This window comes from Pinus tabuliformis, chromosome J (genome assembly GCF_031772625.1).
Source record: "Pinus tabuliformis cultivar Carrire ecotype Pingquan chromosome J, CPIR1, whole genome shotgun sequence".
NCBI classification, from domain to species: Eukaryota; Viridiplantae; Streptophyta; class Pinopsida; order Pinales; family Pinaceae; genus Pinus; species Pinus tabuliformis.
In genome coordinates, this window is record NC_142295.1 from 319,309,541 (window position 1) to 319,328,757 (window position 19,217).

Genomic DNA, 19,217 nt, shown 5'->3' on the forward strand with positions numbered 1-19,217 from the left:
AGCAGCAATGCTTGTAATCAACTTTATTGACTAGTTACTTGAATTGGTTATCTTTTAGGTGTTGCATCCATCTTCCTCTTTCCTAGCTTTCGATTCCCATTCATATTTTATTCTCTTCGAAGTTATGAGATTTAGACTCATGACTTTGAATCCCGAGACCCTGAATATGCAAGTCAATATTTGAGTTTTCGTTTGCAGTCAGAACTTACAGGTTTTCTTAAAACTCATGCTCCTGATTTTCACGTATGAAATTCAATATTCAAGCACAGAAACCTTGTCTTTTAGAGCTAATACTTTCTCTAGAATAATTACTAATTGGTTTCTCTCGTATTTTGCAACCATTATTCTTAGGGAAGTATTTGAGTGGTGGAAATGAATGAGAAAGAGACCTCTCTCTAACCACTTTTTTCAATTTGAATGCTTTCAAATCCTTTCCATATTAGCTTATAAAGAGGGGAGTCATATCAGACTGTCTTTACTTTCAATGAATTTGAAGCGAGATCAACCCCCTTATTTGCAAAATGCGAGTCATCTTATACAAATGCTTGGTGGGTGAGAATGCAATCCTGTAAAAAAAATTGTTTTCCAATCAACTAGTGCCTTTAGTTTCCTAATGCTAATGGACTATGTGCTACTACAAACAAAATTTTCTATGAGCCTAGGGTGATCTTGTAATCCCCGTAGCATTATTCCATGACTAAATCCAGATTTTTTTGGTTTTTTTGTTTTTTGTTTAATTAATTTCTAGAGATAACATTTCCATTGTGTTATTAGTGTTTACTAGAAGTTCTATAATTTTGAAGTGATAAAAAGGCCTCTCCAGCTTTGTTTTGCCAGGGTTACTTCTAGCCACTCCATATTCACCATGTCTCATTACAACTTTTTTAACAATCTTTTTTGTATGATTTAAGATTTGTGTTATCAGATTCCCCAGTACAGTGGTATCATCTTGTGCAGCTAGTGAGTGTATTGTAGAGGCTATTATCAGTAAATTTGTAACTTGTAAGTTATAAACAGAGTTGGATGTGTAAGCTTTAGATTGTTTGTTCGTACCTTATGCAAACGCCTTCTTTTGATTGCTGCATTTTGTGGTGTACAAGTCAAGAACATGAAAATTTAAAAGTATTGTGTTGGCACACATTTTTATTGATTTGAATTGTAAATTTAACTTGCGGTGCATGACATTTTCTTTCAATATTTTTCTTACACTGAAATACGTTTATGTTATGACATAAATTGAAGAATGTAAGTCCAAATTTACTTCGTGAAGATGGATGTTTTGCACATGCCTATCTGGATGGCTATTGTGAACTATAATGTAAATTTTCATTTACTGTGGGTACTTCATTAGGATTTGTTCCATGGAGAACATATCTAAAAGAAAAGTATTAGTATCACTTGTATAATTTTATTTTTTCATTCATTTTATTTGCTCTTTTCCTTTATCTTTGAATAGTGGTCTTAAAAATTTACCTCTATCTTGAAAGTTTAGTCTTATTCTCTTTTGAAGTCCACTGATTTTGTTAATGTCTCTCTCTAAGTTTAATGGGCTTTTTAAAGGTACCCTTTTCTCTAATTTACAGTAGCCAAGGTAAATTATTTAGTTCATGAGTGTGCAACTTTTTTCATAGGACTGTTTTCTTATGGATGCTAGTAACTTCATTTTGTTATGATACTTTGATTATCAGGTTGGAAAACATCCCTGACATCTCACAAATCATCCTCAAGAAAGTATTTGTGTTAGTCACTGACTTACTTGATTCTTGGAAGAAGGTTGTGACAATAGAAACTCTTGCTAACAATGGAAACAAAGCTACAATGTCAAAAGATACGCAGTCCAATGTTGAGAATAATATGTGGGGGGGGGGGGGGGGGGGGGTTGAATCAATATTATTATATCAATAATTTAATTTTCAAAACTGATTTGTATATGCTACTTCATCTCAGTGAACTAGCCTGTATACACAACTATACTTAATGAAACCAACATTTATGCAGAGATCTTTTGATTTACCCAAATTATCATGTAGTGAACTTTAATTAGTATATCAGGAATTCATTAGATAGTGTAGAATAAAGAATCACACATAAGAAACACACATAAACACTAAGATATAAGGTGGAAAACCAATGTGGGTGAAAACCACCTGCTGTAATTGTCTCTATCTTATTTTAATAATAAGAAAATTCTGTTTACAATTTTTGTACTTGTGAAGCCTTATACTAGTATGCAGGCTTCTACCTGCAGAAGGCTACAACCTTCTCTCATTCTCCAGCTACTACTGGAAGGGAGCTATAACCCCCTAGCTCTTGGACTAGTTGATCTGTTTACTAGTACGTAGGTGCCAGCCTACAGAAGGTTACAACCTTCTCCTTTCTTCCAGGGACCACGTTTCATAAATTTTCAGACTGGACCCATCAACAACATCATCAAATATATTTGCATCAACCAATATCCAAACCAAATCAATCAATCACTTTGACAACCCATCAATATGATCTTTCAGAATGCTGTCGCCAGAATACAGTAACCAGAACCCAAGCCAGAACCTAGAACACTACAACAACAAACAGTAACAACTGAAACATAGATTATAAGGTATACACTAATTTCATGTGCCGAACCTGCGTGTATACATGCTTTCCTCAAAGCCAACTAGCATATACATCTACAAATATTAAATCATAATTCTGCAGCTATACTAGACTTTAGTCATACCGAGATCATATCATTTACAGAATAATATATGCGTCAATATTCAGATCTCGAATATTCATGAGAAAAAAACATAATGATAGTTCATTTTATGTCTTAAGATATTAATCCATCATTAGATCTTATCCTCCATCAACCACTAAGGTTCCTCCTTGGTTCAGATCCAGCAATGCACCATAACCCAATAACCTACATACTAGATCTCACACTTCATCAGATATTCAATGCTTGAGAGTAGTGGCCTAATGATCTTCTCCTCCTTTTATAGTTTTAGGCCTTTCTCAATACCATGGAGCAAAACCACTTAGGACCAATACCTTGGACCAAATACTTAGGGTCAATACCTCAAACTCGATACCTTGGACAAATACCATGGATCAAAATACCATAGACCAAATACTTCAGACCAAAAACTTAGTTTTCCAAGGTATATGCACTTTTATTTTGTGAAAGTGCATGTGTACATATACATGACTTGTATACAGTGAACTTGGGTATATACGTGGATTGGCCAATGGTGAACCTACGTATAACTCTCTTTCTTCATTCTGTGAAGTCTGATATGTAACTCTAAGTTGTTAACTTGCTGTATTGTGATCTATCATCTAAGAGAGTTGCTATCAAGGACAACACCTGTTTCATAATGCCCAACAATCCCCCCATTTGGAATTGATGGCAAAAACCACACCAAGTCACTCTCCTCCTTTGACATTAAGGGAAAAGGGTCATGCTCCCCTTGAGTGCATGCTGAATTCTCTGATATGCTGAAGTGTGTTGATTGAGCTCCCATGATCGAGTTCATGCTCCGCTTGAGCATAAGCAAAGTCTACAAAAAGATGTTCTAAAATAAGAACATTACTCTATACATACATCACAAATGACCTCCTATCACCAATGGTTCATACATACATCCATCTCCCAACCAAGTGGGGATATAACAAGTTTGACTCTCCACCCAACCAAGTGGGGATATATCAATTGTTTATACATGTCAAAAACAAGAAACATTACATTATCCATCCTATGCATAGTGGGGTTATAAATTAGGTCTTTTCATGACCGTTACATTAAAAGATATACATGACATATATAACAGAGACCAAATATCTTAAATCAAGACCATGATAATCATTAACATCTATCATCCGTAGCATCTATCAATCAGCATCCAGACCAACAACCGTGTTCTCCCCCTGAACCTGTTCCACCTGAATAAAAAACAACTATGTGAATCTGTACAGAGATCTTCTAAGATAATGCCAACAATGCTTTATTAGAAGCATATGCTCCCCCTAAACTTGTGTTATATGTTCACTGTCAGATCTGATCATTTCAGATATCAGAAGAGTTATCAACGCATCATCACCAATCAGATATAAGTTATCAACAACTTATGAGAGCCAACATATTTCCACATGTCATAAACAAACTGTAACCATCATCAAGCAGAGTAGATAGTTCACTAAACCATATCAGACTCCTTTCTCTCGAGTATGGCCCTTTTCTTTTCCTCAAACCAACATATACGTGACTATACGCACAGAAACCAATGTATATATGTGACTACGCTTCATGAAACTTGTGTATAACAACCTTTCTCTGAAGAAGATAGGGTTTAACAATAGGATGATGCAGCAACTACTCCCAGATTTTGTTTGAGATATTCAAATGTCTCTCTGGGTAGTGGTTTAGTGAATATATCAGCAACCTGTTCTTTGGAGGGAACATACTCCAATTTTACCTTTTTTTCAAGCACTTGTTCACGTAGACAATGTTATTTGATCGGTATGTGCTTGGTCTTCGAGTGCATGACTGGATTTTTTGAAATATTGATGGTGCTTGTATTATCACGTAGAATGGAGATGGGTGGGGTACATGTGATCTGAATGTCTTGCAATGTTTGCATCATCCAAAGTAGTTGTGTGCAGCAAGATGCAACAGCCACGTATTATGGTTCAGCTGTAGATAATGCAATTTAACTTTGTTTCTTGTTGAACCAAGACACTTACTTGGAACCCATATAGAACGCACCACCACTAGTGCTTTTTCTGTCATCAACACTTCCTGCCCAATCTACATCTGTATGTGCATGAAGTGTAAGATCCATTTCTCTAGGATACCATAAACCAAAATTATGTGTTCCTTGAAGATATTTGAAAATCCTTTTGACTACCTCAAGGTGTGTTTCCTTAGGATTTTCTTAAAATCTTCCAACTATTCCCACTGCATGCATGATGTCTAGTCGGGTACCTATTAGATAAAGCAAAATGCCAATCATGGATCTGTAATTTGGTTGATGTACTATTGCTGATTCATCATTTGAGCTAAGATTGCATCTTGTTACCATTGGGGTACATACTGGTTTAGAGTCTTCCATGTTGTACTTTTTCAGGATCTGTTTGAGGTATTTGGTTTGTGAGAAAAAAATACCATATTTATTTTGTTGAACTTGTAGACCAAGAAAGTAGGTAAGCTCACTAAGCAAGGACATTTCAAATTCTTACTGCATTACTGAGGCAAAATTCTGACTCATGGATTCTTCATTGCTACCAAAAAATGATATCATCAACATACAAAACAATTATTAGCAATTTATCAATGTCCATATTTGTATATAGATTGCTATCTGCTGACCCTTTTGAAAAACCCTATTGGTGGAGATATTTGTGAAGACAGTAATACCATGCCCTTAGAGCTTGTTTTAGACCATAGAGAGATTTTCTGAGTTTTCATACAAGTTTTGCATCATTTCCAAGTATGAATCCTTCTAGCTATTCAATATAGACTTCTTCTTCTAAGTCCCCATTAAGAAAGATAGATTTTACATCCATTTGGTATACTTTAAATTTCTGAAAACTAGAAAGGGCAAGAAACATTCTTATGGCTTCAAGTCTAGCAACAGGTGCAAAAGTTTCTTCAAAATCTATACCTTCTTATTGAGCATATCCTTTACAAACAAGTCTAGCCTCGTTTTTAATAACTTCTCCATTTTCGTTCAACTTGTTTTTGAATATCCATTTAGTTCCTATGATATTCTTATCATGTGGTCTAGGAACCAATTCCCAAGTATTATTCTTTTCAATTTGCTCAAGTTCTTCATTCATGGCCTTGACCCAACATTCATCTTTGCATGCTTCATTTAAATTTCGAGGTTTGGTGGAAGATAGTAATGCTAGATAGCTTGAGGCTTCGGAAATGGTTCTTCTTGTCTACACATCTGCCCCTTTTTCCCCTAAAATTTGAGTTTTTGGATGATTTTTCTGAACATACCTGGATGAAGTCTTTTCTTCTATCATTATCTCTTCTTCTGGTGCTTCATTGGTTTCTTCTTCAGAATCAGCGTGATTTGATGTGGGAAAATGTTCCTCATCTTCTTCATTGCCATAACCTTTGATCTTTATCTGTTTTGGATTTTTGCATGCTTCATCAACCACAACATCAATACTTTCAGTAATTTTTCCAAGTCTTTTATTATAACATTTATATCCTTTACTTCGGGAACAGTAGCCAAGAAGAATACCTTCATCTGCTCTGGGTTCAAACTTTCCAAGTTTTTCATCAGTGCTTTTGATGTAACATTTGCTTCCAAAAACTTTGAATTATTTTATAGTGGAAGTCTTACCATACCAAAGTTCATGTGGAGTTTGAGTGCTGTTTACCCGAACATTTTCTTGGTTGAGAATAGTGACAGCGGCGAATGAAGCTTCGCCCCAGAAGGTTGCAGGAGTTCCAGATTCATCTAGCATAGCACGAGCCATTTGTTGAACAGTTTTGTTCATCCTTTCTACCACTCCATTTTGTTGAGGAGTCCTTGTAGTGGAGAATTGCCTTTTTATTCCATTTTGTTCACAAAAGTCAAAGAATTCATCTGAGGTAGATTCCTCTCCTCGATCAGATCTGAGGCATTTGATTTTGTGATCTAATTCATTTTCAATCAAAGCGTTGAAGGCTTTGAACTTTTCAAATGCTTCATCTTTATGCTTTAGAATACCTATCCAACACATTCTGGAAAAATCATCAATGAATAATATAAGGTATTCTTCTCTATGAGGTGAATTTTTCCTTGATGGTCCACATAAATCAGTATGAACAAGTTCAAGAGGCTTACTAGCTAACCCTTCCTATTCGATGAAGTGAGATCTGGTTTGCATATCGAATTGACATGATTTGCATATAGTATTTTCAGGAATGTTGATACCTGGAGGATCACGAACAACTTGGAATCTGCATGCTTTTCTTATTTGAGAAAAGCTTAGATGCCCCAATCTTCTGTGCCATAGCCAGTTTTCATCATTTTTTCTTAGATATAACTATTGTTGTCTTCCCTTGAGTATGTATAGGTTGTTTGGAGTTCATGTGCCTTTGATCACAGTTTCTCCTGTATCAAGCACAAGAACAACACATCCATTTGATTGAAACACTACTTCATTTCCTTGATCACACATTTGAATCACGCTCAACAGGTTATGCTTTAAGCCATAAACATACATAACATTCCCAACTTTAACTTCTTCTCTCAAGAAAACAGAGCCTTTACCTTCTATGAAAGTAGGAGTGTCATTTCCAAATGAGACACTCTTTTCCTTTTCTAAGGCATTATATGAGTGTAGTTTTTCTTTGTCACCTACCATGTGTTTTGAACATCCACTGTTGATGTACCACTGGTTTTCTTGTCCTTCTGCATACAAGGCTATACCACACCTTTTTGTTCACGTTATTTCTTTCTCCATATTTTGGGATTTAATGGAGTTTGCTCCTTTTGAGATATTTGCTTAAATTTACTCCTGCATTCAAATTCTTCATGGCCAAAGTTGTTACTTATTGAGCATTATATTTCATTTTCAAGAAGAGAAAGGTTGGATTTCAGAGATCTGTGGTTTGAGGTTTTTGAATTTTTGACCGGAGAACCCACAGTAATGGAATTTTTACACCAACGTTTCGAATCCCAAATGGGATCCATCATCAGGGCAAGAGAAAGATGATCGAATATGATAAAAAGAAGAGCCAGAAGGAAGAAATAAATACTAATGAGGGAAATTTATAAAGGAACAGCAAAGGTCGGCAGGCGAGATTTTTAAAAGAAACCTAAAATTGATGTTAATAATTATGAATTAAAATTTTTATTATTTTTATTATTTTTATTTATATAATTATGAATTAATATTCATTATTTTTATTTATATAAATTAATATCAATTAGTTAATCTTTATAAATTTCAATCAAATAATTAATCTTTATAAATTAATATCAAGTAAATAATATTTATGAATTACTAACACATATTAAAAATCTATAAAACAAAGACATAAAACAAAAACCAATATTTAAGAATTAATATCTAAAAGACTAACATATAAGTTAATGTTAATATCATAAACCTAAAAAAAAACTAAACATTATATTAAAATTAAAAAACTAGAAACTAGAAAGAATGCTAAGGTCAAATTTTTTTATAAAATCTATGTATCATTAATACTAATTTAACCTAATAATAAGAAACCTGATTCCACTATAAAAACTTTAATATTAATAAACCTAGATTTTATATAACCTAATATATATAATAGAATTAACAACAATAAGACTAGGAATTAAATCAAAAACTCAAGAAACTAAAATATGTATATACTATTAATATAATTAACTATTGTATAAATATTACTTACTCAACACTAATATTAGCATAAAGCTATATATTACACTATATTAATATTAAACTTTATATAACACTATTTTAATATTAAACTATATATATTACACTATATATGTTACACTATATTAATATTCAACCATATTAATCTTTACTATATTAAACTCAATCAATGTTACTAACTCAACACTAATATATATTACAATAATAATAACAAAAAACTAATACTTATATCACATTAAAGTTTTAAATAATCCAATGTTTATGAAACTAAATGTTTTAAAACACAAGATCACTAGAACCTTAATAATAATCTAACCTAGAATCAATCTAACTTAGAATATAAAAAGAATTTTTATCAATAAAGCCTATTCTATAATAAATTTGTTTCAATAAGGTTTATTCTATAGTTTTATATGAAGACTTTTATTTTTATTTAGATCTATATATATTAATAATCTTACCTGTTTGACAACTTACCTGGGGCCTGGCATACGCTTCCTGATCTCACTGATTAGTGGAAGCCAACTTCCGCTAATTTCCAAACCGCTGTCTCTGTTCAGATTACAAGGATGCTTCAGGATTTCGAGGGCTTCTCTGATTTTCTGTCTCTGATGCTGCTCTTCTCTTGCGATAATTGATGCCTCTTCTAAGCAGATGTGGTGTTTAGTCTTCGAGGAGTGCTCTGCCAGGGCTGAGGTACGAGATCTTCCATTTCTGATGTCAGCGCCATGTTCTTTCAGTCTTGTCTGGAGGGAGCGACCAGTTTCACCTATGTAGCATTTTCCACATGAACAGTCTATTTTATAAACTCCTTTAAGTTGCTTCTTGTCAATATCATCCTTAACAGATTTTAAACTTTGTCTGATGGTACCGAGAGCTGAGAATTGAGTTATAATGTTTTTCTTTCTTAGGATTTTTGCCATTTTATCTGTGACCCCATGGATATAAGGTAGAAAAACCTTCCCATCCTGAGGTTTATTCTCCTCTTTGGATTTGGGAGAGGACAACCTTATTTCAGCTTTCTTTATGGCTTTCTTAATCTCATGATCATTGTAGCCTATATTTTTGAAAGTTGAAACCAGATGCCTCTTTTCTTCATTTAAATGATCTGAGTCAGATATTCGGAGGGCTCTAATGGCAAGAGTGTTCAGAACGCCAAGCTTTTGGGCTGGGTGATGGTGGGAATCTGCATGAAGGTAGCTCTCAGTGTGAGTTGACTTCCTGAAAACCTTGTGGCCAAGAGAGCCATCCTCTCTTCTGATGATAAGAATGTCCAAGAAAGGAATACTCATATTTTCTTCAAGCTCCATAGTGAATTTAATATCAGGGGAGATGGAGTTAAGGTGCTTAAAAAACTTGTCGAGTTCTGTTTTTCCATGGGTCCATTTTATATTAGTGTCATCTACAAAACGCTTCCACCAAGTTGGTTTTAAAGGATAGGATTCCAAGGCCTTCTTCTCAAAACGCTTCCACCAAGTTGGTTTTAAAGGATAGGATTCAGGAAATTTTCTTGATCGCTGTCACATTCTTTTGATTTCGTGCTTCTCTAGTCATGATGGTTTTGTAAGCAACACATTGAGTAGCTTTGTGCCCAAAATTATGACATGAGAAACATTGACCATTAAAGAAGTTCTTGCGATTATCGAATCTACTGACCTGGTGATTGTAGTTTCTATTGATATTTGTCTTTGAAGAAAATTGAGTATGATTTACCTATGGTTGATTCAGGCTTCTGTTCATCCTTGAAGTAAATTGAGCCTGATTTACCTGGTGATCTTCTTTATGCCTTTGTTGATGATTGTCAAACTATTCATTGCTCTTTGTTGCATCAAGATAGCTTTTGGTGGAGGTTGACAGCTTCTGTGATTGAGGTGCTTCTTTAGTATATGCAAGACCTGTCTTTATTAGAGGATAATGCTGCACTTTGATAATTTCATTTAAGTTTTTTGATCCTTTAGCAAATATAAGATTGAGAGCTTTTTTTTTCTTAAGATCCTTTCTTAGACCCACAACTTCACATTCTAGTTTTTCATTGTATTTTTCTCTTTCAGCAAGTTGGTATGTCAAGGTATCTATAATCATATTCTTTTCTTCTAAACAGATTTTGAGTTTAGAGATTTCTTCATAAAGGTCATATTCATCTAAAGCATCCAAAAGGTCATCATCTTCATAAGCCATCAGAAGTCTATAGTCATTATTATTTTCATCTTCATCACTATTTGATAGACTGTCACTATCTTCATGAGTATATTAGCTCTTTTTACTTACACTTTGTTTTCTATTCCATTTTGCAGATTCATTTCCTTTATCATATTTATCTTTATGAGTACATTTGGCAGCATAATGACTGACTCTACCACAAGTAAAACATTTGAAAGGAAGTTTACCTCTGAATCTTCTGAAACCCCGTTGAAGGTTCTTGACAAAGTTTACTTCCTCTTCTTCTTCTGAAATATGTCCTGATTCATTGAGTTCTTCTTTCCTTTTGCTGAAGCTTTAAATGCGGCTTCTCTCATATCTGATGGACCTCCTTTTCTCATCTCAAAGGCAGTTAAGATTTCGTGAAGCTGTGTCATAGTAATAGTCTATAGATCCTGCTTTTCTTCTATCGCAGATGCTTTTGATTCAAATTTAGTAGATAATGATCTTAAAAAATTTTCAACTAAGGTAACTCCCTTTATCTCTTCACCTAGATTCTTCATGAAATTAACAACCTCATCTATACGTAAGAAGTAACTAGCTATACTTTCATTATTGTTCATCTTTAGAGTTTCATATTGAATTATGAGAGCTTGCAGTTTAGCACGTTTTACCTGAGAGTCTCCTTCGTAGCTTAGAATGATTTTGTCCCATATTTCTTTGGTTGATTTGAGCTGCATAACTTTGACAAACTCAGATTGTGACAGACTTCCCAATAATGTATTGATAGCCTTGGCATTGGTTTCATATTGCCTTTTACCTTCTGTATCTGTAGGAATTGTTGATGGAAATGTATATCCTCCTTCCACGATTTCCCAGACATCTATTCCAAGAGATTGAAGATAGGTTGTGGTTCTTACCTTCCAATAAACGAAGTTTCTCCCATCAAATATTGGTAGTCTAATGGATCCCCCGCTTTCTTGGTTACTCATGATGATGGATCTACCTTCAAGCGATCAAGCTTCTTCTGAAGGACCTGCTCTGATACCAATTGTTGAAAATAATGCTGGGAGGGGGGGGGTGAATCAGTATTATTAGATCAATAATTTAATTTTCAAAAGTAATTTGTATATGCTACTTCAGCTCAGTGAACTAGCCTATATACGCAACTATACTTAATGAAACCAACGTAAATGCAGATATCTTTTGATTTACCCAAATTATCATGTAGTGAACTTTAATTAGTATATCAGGAACCATTAGACAGTGCAGAATAAAGCATCACACATAAGAAACAGACATAAACACCAAGATATAAGGTGGAAACCCAATGTCGATGAAAACCACTTACTGTAATTGTCTTTATATTCTTTTAATAATAAGAAAATTCTGTTTACAATTTTTGTACTTGTGAAGCCTTATACTAGTACGCAGGCTTCTACCTGCAGAAGGCTACAACCTTCTCTCATTCTCCAGCTACTACTGGAAGGGAGATATAACCCCCTAGCTCTTGTACTAGTTGATCTATTTACTAGTATGTAGGAGCTGGCCTACAGAAGGTTACAACCTTCTCCTTTCTTCCAGGGACCACGTTTCATACATTTTCAGACTGGACCCATCAACAACATCACAAAATATATCTGCATCAACCAATATCCCAACCAAATCAATCAATCACTTTGACAACCCATCAATATGATCTTTCAGAATGCTGCCACCAGAATATAGTAACTAGAACCCAAGCCAGAACCTAGAACACTGCAACAACAAACAACAACAAATGAAACATAGATTATAAGGTATACACTACTTTCATGTGCCAAACCTGCATTCATATGTGCTTTCCTCAAAGCCAACCAGCATATACATCTACAAATATTAATTCATAATTTTTCAGCTACACTAGACTTCAGTCATACCAAGATCATATCATTTACAGAATAATATATGAGTGAGGATTTAAATCTAGAATATTCATGAGAAAAAACACATAATGATAGTTCATTTTACGTCTTAAGATCCTGATCCATCATTAGATCTTATCCTCCAACAACCGCTAAGGTTCCTCCATGGTTCAGATCCAGTAATGCACCATAACCCAATAACCTGCATACTAGATCTCACACTTCATCAAATATTCAGTTCTTGAGAGTAGTGGCCTAATGATCTTCTCCTCGTTTTGTAGTTTTAGGCCTTTCTGAATACCGTGGACCAAAACCACTTAGGACCAATACCTTGGACCAAATACTTAGGGTCAATACCTCAGACCCGATATCTTAGACCAATACCATGGATCAAAATACCATGGACCAAATACTTCAGACCAAAAACTTAGTTTTCCAAGGTATATGTGATTTTCCTTTTGTGAAAGTGCATGTGTACATATATGTGACTTGTATACAGTGAAGCCACGTATATACGCGGCTTGGCCAATGGTGAACTTGCATATACCTCTCTTTCTTCATTTTGTGAAGTTTGATTTGTAACTCTGAGCTGTTAACCTACTGTATTATGATCTATCATCTCAGAGAGTTGCCATCAAGGACAACACCTGTGTCATAATGCCCAACATCCAAGATTATTAAAGTGGAGGTCAATTTTGTTAAGCAAGAGTCTATAAAGGTTGAGAAGAAACTCAAGGAAGAAGAAGCATCTATCGGCAATAAGAAGGTATCATCCTCTTCAAATGGCCCTCCAAAGCTAAAAAGTATGATTAAGTGTAATAACACAGTATGGTACAGGATCTGTGAGCTTCTTCATGCAGATTTTTCCAAAGTAGGTAATGAAGCCGAGAGTGACAACTTGGTGAGAGTAAATGCACGTGATCTAGTATGAGTTTCACTTTCTGTTGAGACACTGATGTTTGAAAAGTTAGGGTTGTCTATTGGAACCCAAAAGTTGAAATATAGGTCCATCATGTTCAACCTGAAAGATGCAAACAATCCAGATTTGAGGAGAGTTCTTCTTGGAGAAATTAAGCCAGAGAAACTTATTGTCATGATAATGGAAGAAATGGCTAGTGATCAAAGAAATCTCGAGAACAAACAAATCAAAGACAAGGAATTTTTTTAGTGTGAGTGTGGGATAAAGCTTAAAGCTACAACATACCAATTCAAGTATGGTAAATGTGGCCAATGGAAGTGTACTTACTATTAATTGCAAACAAGAAGTGTAGATGAACCTATGAATACATTTGTTAGCTTGTGTAAATTGTAATAACCATTGGAAGTTCTGCTAATTTCAAGTCAGATTGGTAGCTTGGTAGGTAGAGTAGAATTAGCTTAGTGAGATCTAAAGATTCATTGCCTACCCCTTGTTGGCTAAAACTCTTAATGGCACCCTTGATTGAAAATTGATATTTGTTACATATTTACTTGATAGTAGGTATAAATTATTGGTTAGGTTTGTCAAGGTCTTTGTAGTAACTGCATATCATGGTCTAAAGTTAGACAATGGATTTTTAGGAACGTAAACGAAATTAACTATAACATTATAAGGAAAAGTACCTAATTATATTCTTTCTATTCATTTATATGAATGAAATTGGTATGTTATCCATGATGGTAATAAAAATAATTGTTGTGTATGCATTAGATGCCCTTCTTGACAGTTTGGCATCATGGAATAAAAGGCCTGTAAGTGTTTTGAGCCTTAGGTTCAGTTGTTACAATTATCATGGATTTGATATTCACATTTAGTTTGAAATTTATAACTACACAATTTTTAGAGATCCCATTAAACATGAGAACATTGAATATCAAAGCTTATAGGGTGTAGTTTTATTTAATATTAAAATTGAAGACAGACATCAACTAGAGAGCTTGAAACAACAAGTAGTTCATTCGTAATTTTTTATCAGGGTCAAAATTCACATACAAAAATGCATTCTTAATCAGATTGGTTAGATGATTGACCTGGAGAGTAAGACACCTTTATGATTATGTGTAACACAACTGAAACAAAAGGTGCAACATAGAAACCCACTTACTCTACAATAATTTGGAGAGATAAATATTTCAAAGGAATCCTCTTCAGATATTCTTGAATTCTTGTAGCTTTCTCCTCAAAATGTGTTTCATCGGCACAAAAAATTCTCATGTGAAGAATTACCCATCGATCATTTGGTTGTAAGGTAGAATTATATCTACTCATTAATGTTTCTTGTTTTCATTGGCTTCAAATTCAGCACTCTAGCACCACACAAAAGGAAATCATACTAAAATAGAACATTAATGATAGGTAAGGAACGTGATCTCAACTACCTTAAGGATGTCTCAAGGGGAAATAAATTCTTGAAAGGAATCAATAAGTGATTTTTAAGATGATTTTGCAATTGTTGTAGCAATCAGAGTCCCTACTTATTCTCTTGGATATGAATGATCCAAGCTACTCCCAGACTCCCTCTTGTTTGAGGAATTACATGCTACTGAACAATTTATGTTCCCATATTCAAATTGAATGAGAAATTTTTAACAAGCATCTCTCACCGTCCCCTCATAGTAGATAGCCAGATCAAGTAGAAAGGTCATTAGATTCTTAAAAGGTGTTCCTTATTCTTTCATTCCCATCTTCTGACAGAAATTAGCTTATTTGGAAGAGATAGAATGAATAAATGCCTCGCAGTGATTTAATTAAAAAACATAGGATGATTTAACAAGTCCACAAACTTCAGGGAAATCATATTTCTTGTGTAGCTCCAAAGGATGAGAACCATTGAATGGAAGATGTGAAAAAATATTTTTAAGCCAATCTCTAGGAAACTTTTTCCTCCCTGGAAACATATGAAGCCCTAAGAAGCCAAGTTGTTGAACCACTTTATTAGAAGATCTTGCATTTCCACTATCAACCATTAGAAAAAAGGAACTTGAAGAAGAAATAGCCTTGGTAAAATTTCCCCACACTCCAAGTAGATTCTTATCCACTTGGGAAATGATGGAATTATCATATCTTCCTCCCCTTACATGCTTCATAAGCCTAGAAATTTCAGTAAGTTCATTTCCTAGATCTTCCATAAATATCTTTCTCTGAGGAACACAGTGAGAAAGAACCAAATTATCCAAACCTGCACTAAAACCATCTAAGGATAAAAAAAATGTTCAACTAAATTCAAGCAGTTCACTGTCGCTCGTAGGCCTTTACACTTAACAGTTGCATGAAAAATTTTAGTCAAAGAACTCAGTAATCGGGTTTTATCACCATTGAATAATATTATTTCACTATTTCTTATGAGAAGCCCATTCTTCTCACAGTTCAATTTTGAAGGTAAACCCATATGAAGAAGTTGTCTAGCTGTCCAAAAAGGCCCTCCATCATGCACTTTAGTGACTGCTAGTTCAGGAATTTTTTTTGAATTCTACATTCATAGTTGATTCAGTGTGGTTTTATCCAGAATAGATTTTCTAGATAGAAGCTTGGAACCCAACAATGTATCTACTATCAACACTCAATGTTGTTTGCCTCTCCACAATGGGAACTAAAATGTTTTTGATCCATGCATAGAAGATGAGAAAGTTCAGCTTGAGATTTTAAAGATTGGGGATAAAAAACATGAATGCCATCCCCATCAAAATCTGCACCAAGTGGCCAACATATCAGAGGGTTAATAATCATTGTAGATCCTAGATGTACATATTCTTTTAATGAATCCAATGAATGTTTGTGGACACTTAGAGGAGGATTAACCAAAACAAAATCCCCATTATGAAGTCCACGGTTAATCACTTCACCGATTTCAACTTTATTCGTTGTTTTTCCAAATGCATTTGAACAAAACTTACCTCCTTAGTCAACATAGGTTCTACACTATCCCTTTTGTACATTTTTCTGCAATTTTTCCCTATTGTAAACATTTACATGCTCCAAAAATGTTCCTCTCTTGGCTATTTCTATAGATATACAAATTTCAATTATCCTTATATATGAATGTCCAATGACAACACATCGAGATGATATATTACAACTCTTAAACACTAAACTTTTAACACTAAATCTCAAAGGGACTCAACTATTATAGTTGTTGAGCTACAAGGACAATAATCAAAATGTTGTAGCTTGCTAACATTATAAAACTTCCACCTTGTCCATCTACTTTTTTCAAACAATGAAAGGAATATAATGCAGATAGAGGAATGAATAATCTAATTTACATAGAAGGGAACCCATATTACTTGGATGTTTCAAGAAGCCTCAGTGGTATCTTGGAGGTACATCCTTGAAGAATATAAGATCCTCTTGAAACCAATACTTTCTCACTACAGCATAAAATAACTCAGTTGTGACAGTTGCAACTGCACTATAAGGAATATCATTGAAAAGCAGTTCCTTGGTACCACTACTAAAAAGATTCTCATCCACGTACTTTCCTATAACCATGAACATGAAGCAAATGGACAATTGACTAAAACTAACATAAAAGGGTATTGCATATTGCTTGAATATTTCAATAAGCCTCAATGGTATTTTGGAAGTATTCTTATCCAAATAGAGATGTTCCGCCATTGTAACAGATTCTTGTTGTAGCATCAAATGAATCATGATTATCAAAATATATAATGAGCTTAAATTTATTTCCAGCTAACGTCATAATTGAAATCAAATTGGATTTAGGTTGACAATAGGTTCTTGCACTAAACTTCTGAGAACAAAAATCAATTTGTAGTCTTGTACAAAAAATGAAAAGGCACTTGTAACTTAAAGGAAGATGTTGCTGAAAAAAGCGATTTCTTCTTCATGAAACATTTTCAATAGGTAGAAGGTAAAATGATTGTTTATTATACCGGTGAATGCTATGTGAAAGAAGTCCATGTCTACCATGAATAAATCTTCCTTTTTCTTATAGAAGATGAAAAATAGTTTATGACATATGCATTTAACAATGTAAACTTTGAAATGGGAACTATAAACTCAAAATGGGAACTCTGGCCAAAAAACCCTGAAGAAACATCAAAAATAGTGTAAAAAAGAAAAGTGTGTATACTAGAACGATGATTTTTTTTTTAGGGTCAATTTTGAACATGTTTTAAAAATGGAAGTGAAAACAAAATTTTCGTGCAAAATATAGCTTGAAAAAGAAAAAGTGATGATACTGGAATGATGATTTTTTTTTAGGGTCAATCTTCAAAATTTAAAAAAAATGCTAGTAAAACCAATTTTTTATGTGCAAACAAAGTTGTTTATGAGGAAAAAACACATTAATGTTTTTGGTAGAATATCATTTTTCTTTCCTAAGTATAAATTCAACATGCTCTCAACCATAACATGTTAGATACAAAAGAAATTGAAATTTTTTCAACTATAAAATTAATAAACCATGACGTTATGAACAAATTACATCACTAAATGAATTCAAAAGTCATTATTTGTATATTGAATAAAACATACATTATATCTCTAATTTAATATTGCATTGTAGATATTTTAAACAATAAAAATTATCATAACTAAGACATATAATCCAACAACATAAAAATGCCTCATAACTTCTCATTTAACACCATATGGAAATCATAAATTTCATTTCAAGATATGATGCATACATCGGTTATATAAACTGTCTTAAACAATTATTCGAAATCACTCATATTTTCTTGCACAGAATTCACATCTTCAGATGAGTGACTGGATGCTGACGAAGACGTTCCATATTCTTCTCTTTCATCAACTAGTGCCCCATCCGAGTCCACATGCATGACCATCATTTCAAGGTTCAAAATTATTCTAGATCTATGACTGGTTTCAGCAGACTCCCATCTCAACACTGTTTCTTCTGGTAACAACTTTTTTTAGAATCTCTATTGTCTTGAAGCAAAGAGTTCCTCTCTTTGTTAAATTGAAGTCATAAACAAGTATGTCAACATCCTCCAATTTTAATATGTCTGTGCGGCGGGGATTTATATTTGTACCCTTTCTTTTTCTCTTTCCGCCATTTTTTTTCAACTACCATCTCTGTCTTATACACCACATTGAATGGGTGTGTATTTTTGGCATACCAATGTACTTCAACACTTGTAACATCCTCATTTTCTGTAAAGACCTTTATAACTTTAGCAACCCAGAATGGATAGCCATTGGGATCTCCATTTGCTAGCACTATGATCATGCAACCCTCCTTAATATTCTGTACTGAACCCCTGTAAAGGTCTTCCATGGCTTCACGTTGTGCACGAGATCTTCTGGAACTAATATACATCTCTCTTTCCTCTGCCTTTGAAGAATTAATAATACCTTGAGGTTGTTTCTATTTAACAATGTTTATTTCCTCATGTTCATTCGACACATTTTGTGGCCAAATAAGTGGATCTTTCAAAGGTATATCTTCATTTGTTGTTGTTGAAATGATATCACTTTGATTATTGAAAAATGACTCCCACGAAACTGAATTAGCAATGCCAAAGTACTCATATGTATATCTAATACATTTTTTAATTTCTTCTAGGAAATAAGAATAATTTATATCTCTATTTTGTCCGCGTGCATTATGAACTTCACCAACTGATTATAATAACACTATTTTTGATGCATATATTGGATGATCTGGAATGAAATTCAAAAATTTCAAACATGATGACGGTGCCCATTCTGCAGTAGATGAATACTTCTTGCACCATATTAGTGTTTTCCCATCAATTTTTTTTATACGAAATTGATGTTGGAAGCTAATGTCATTAAGTTAGTCAATGCATTTCCCCTCACCATATGATCCTAGAATA

The 19,217-nt window shown here is 33.9% G+C and overlaps 1 pseudogene; it reads left to right on the plus strand.

The window, feature by feature from the left end:
- LOC149227033 (transcription elongation factor TFIIS pseudogene) overlaps positions 1 to 13,747 on the plus strand; it is a 41,850-nt pseudogene extending 28,103 nt beyond the window's left edge.
- Positions 13,748 to 19,217: the final 5,470 nt, after the last annotated feature.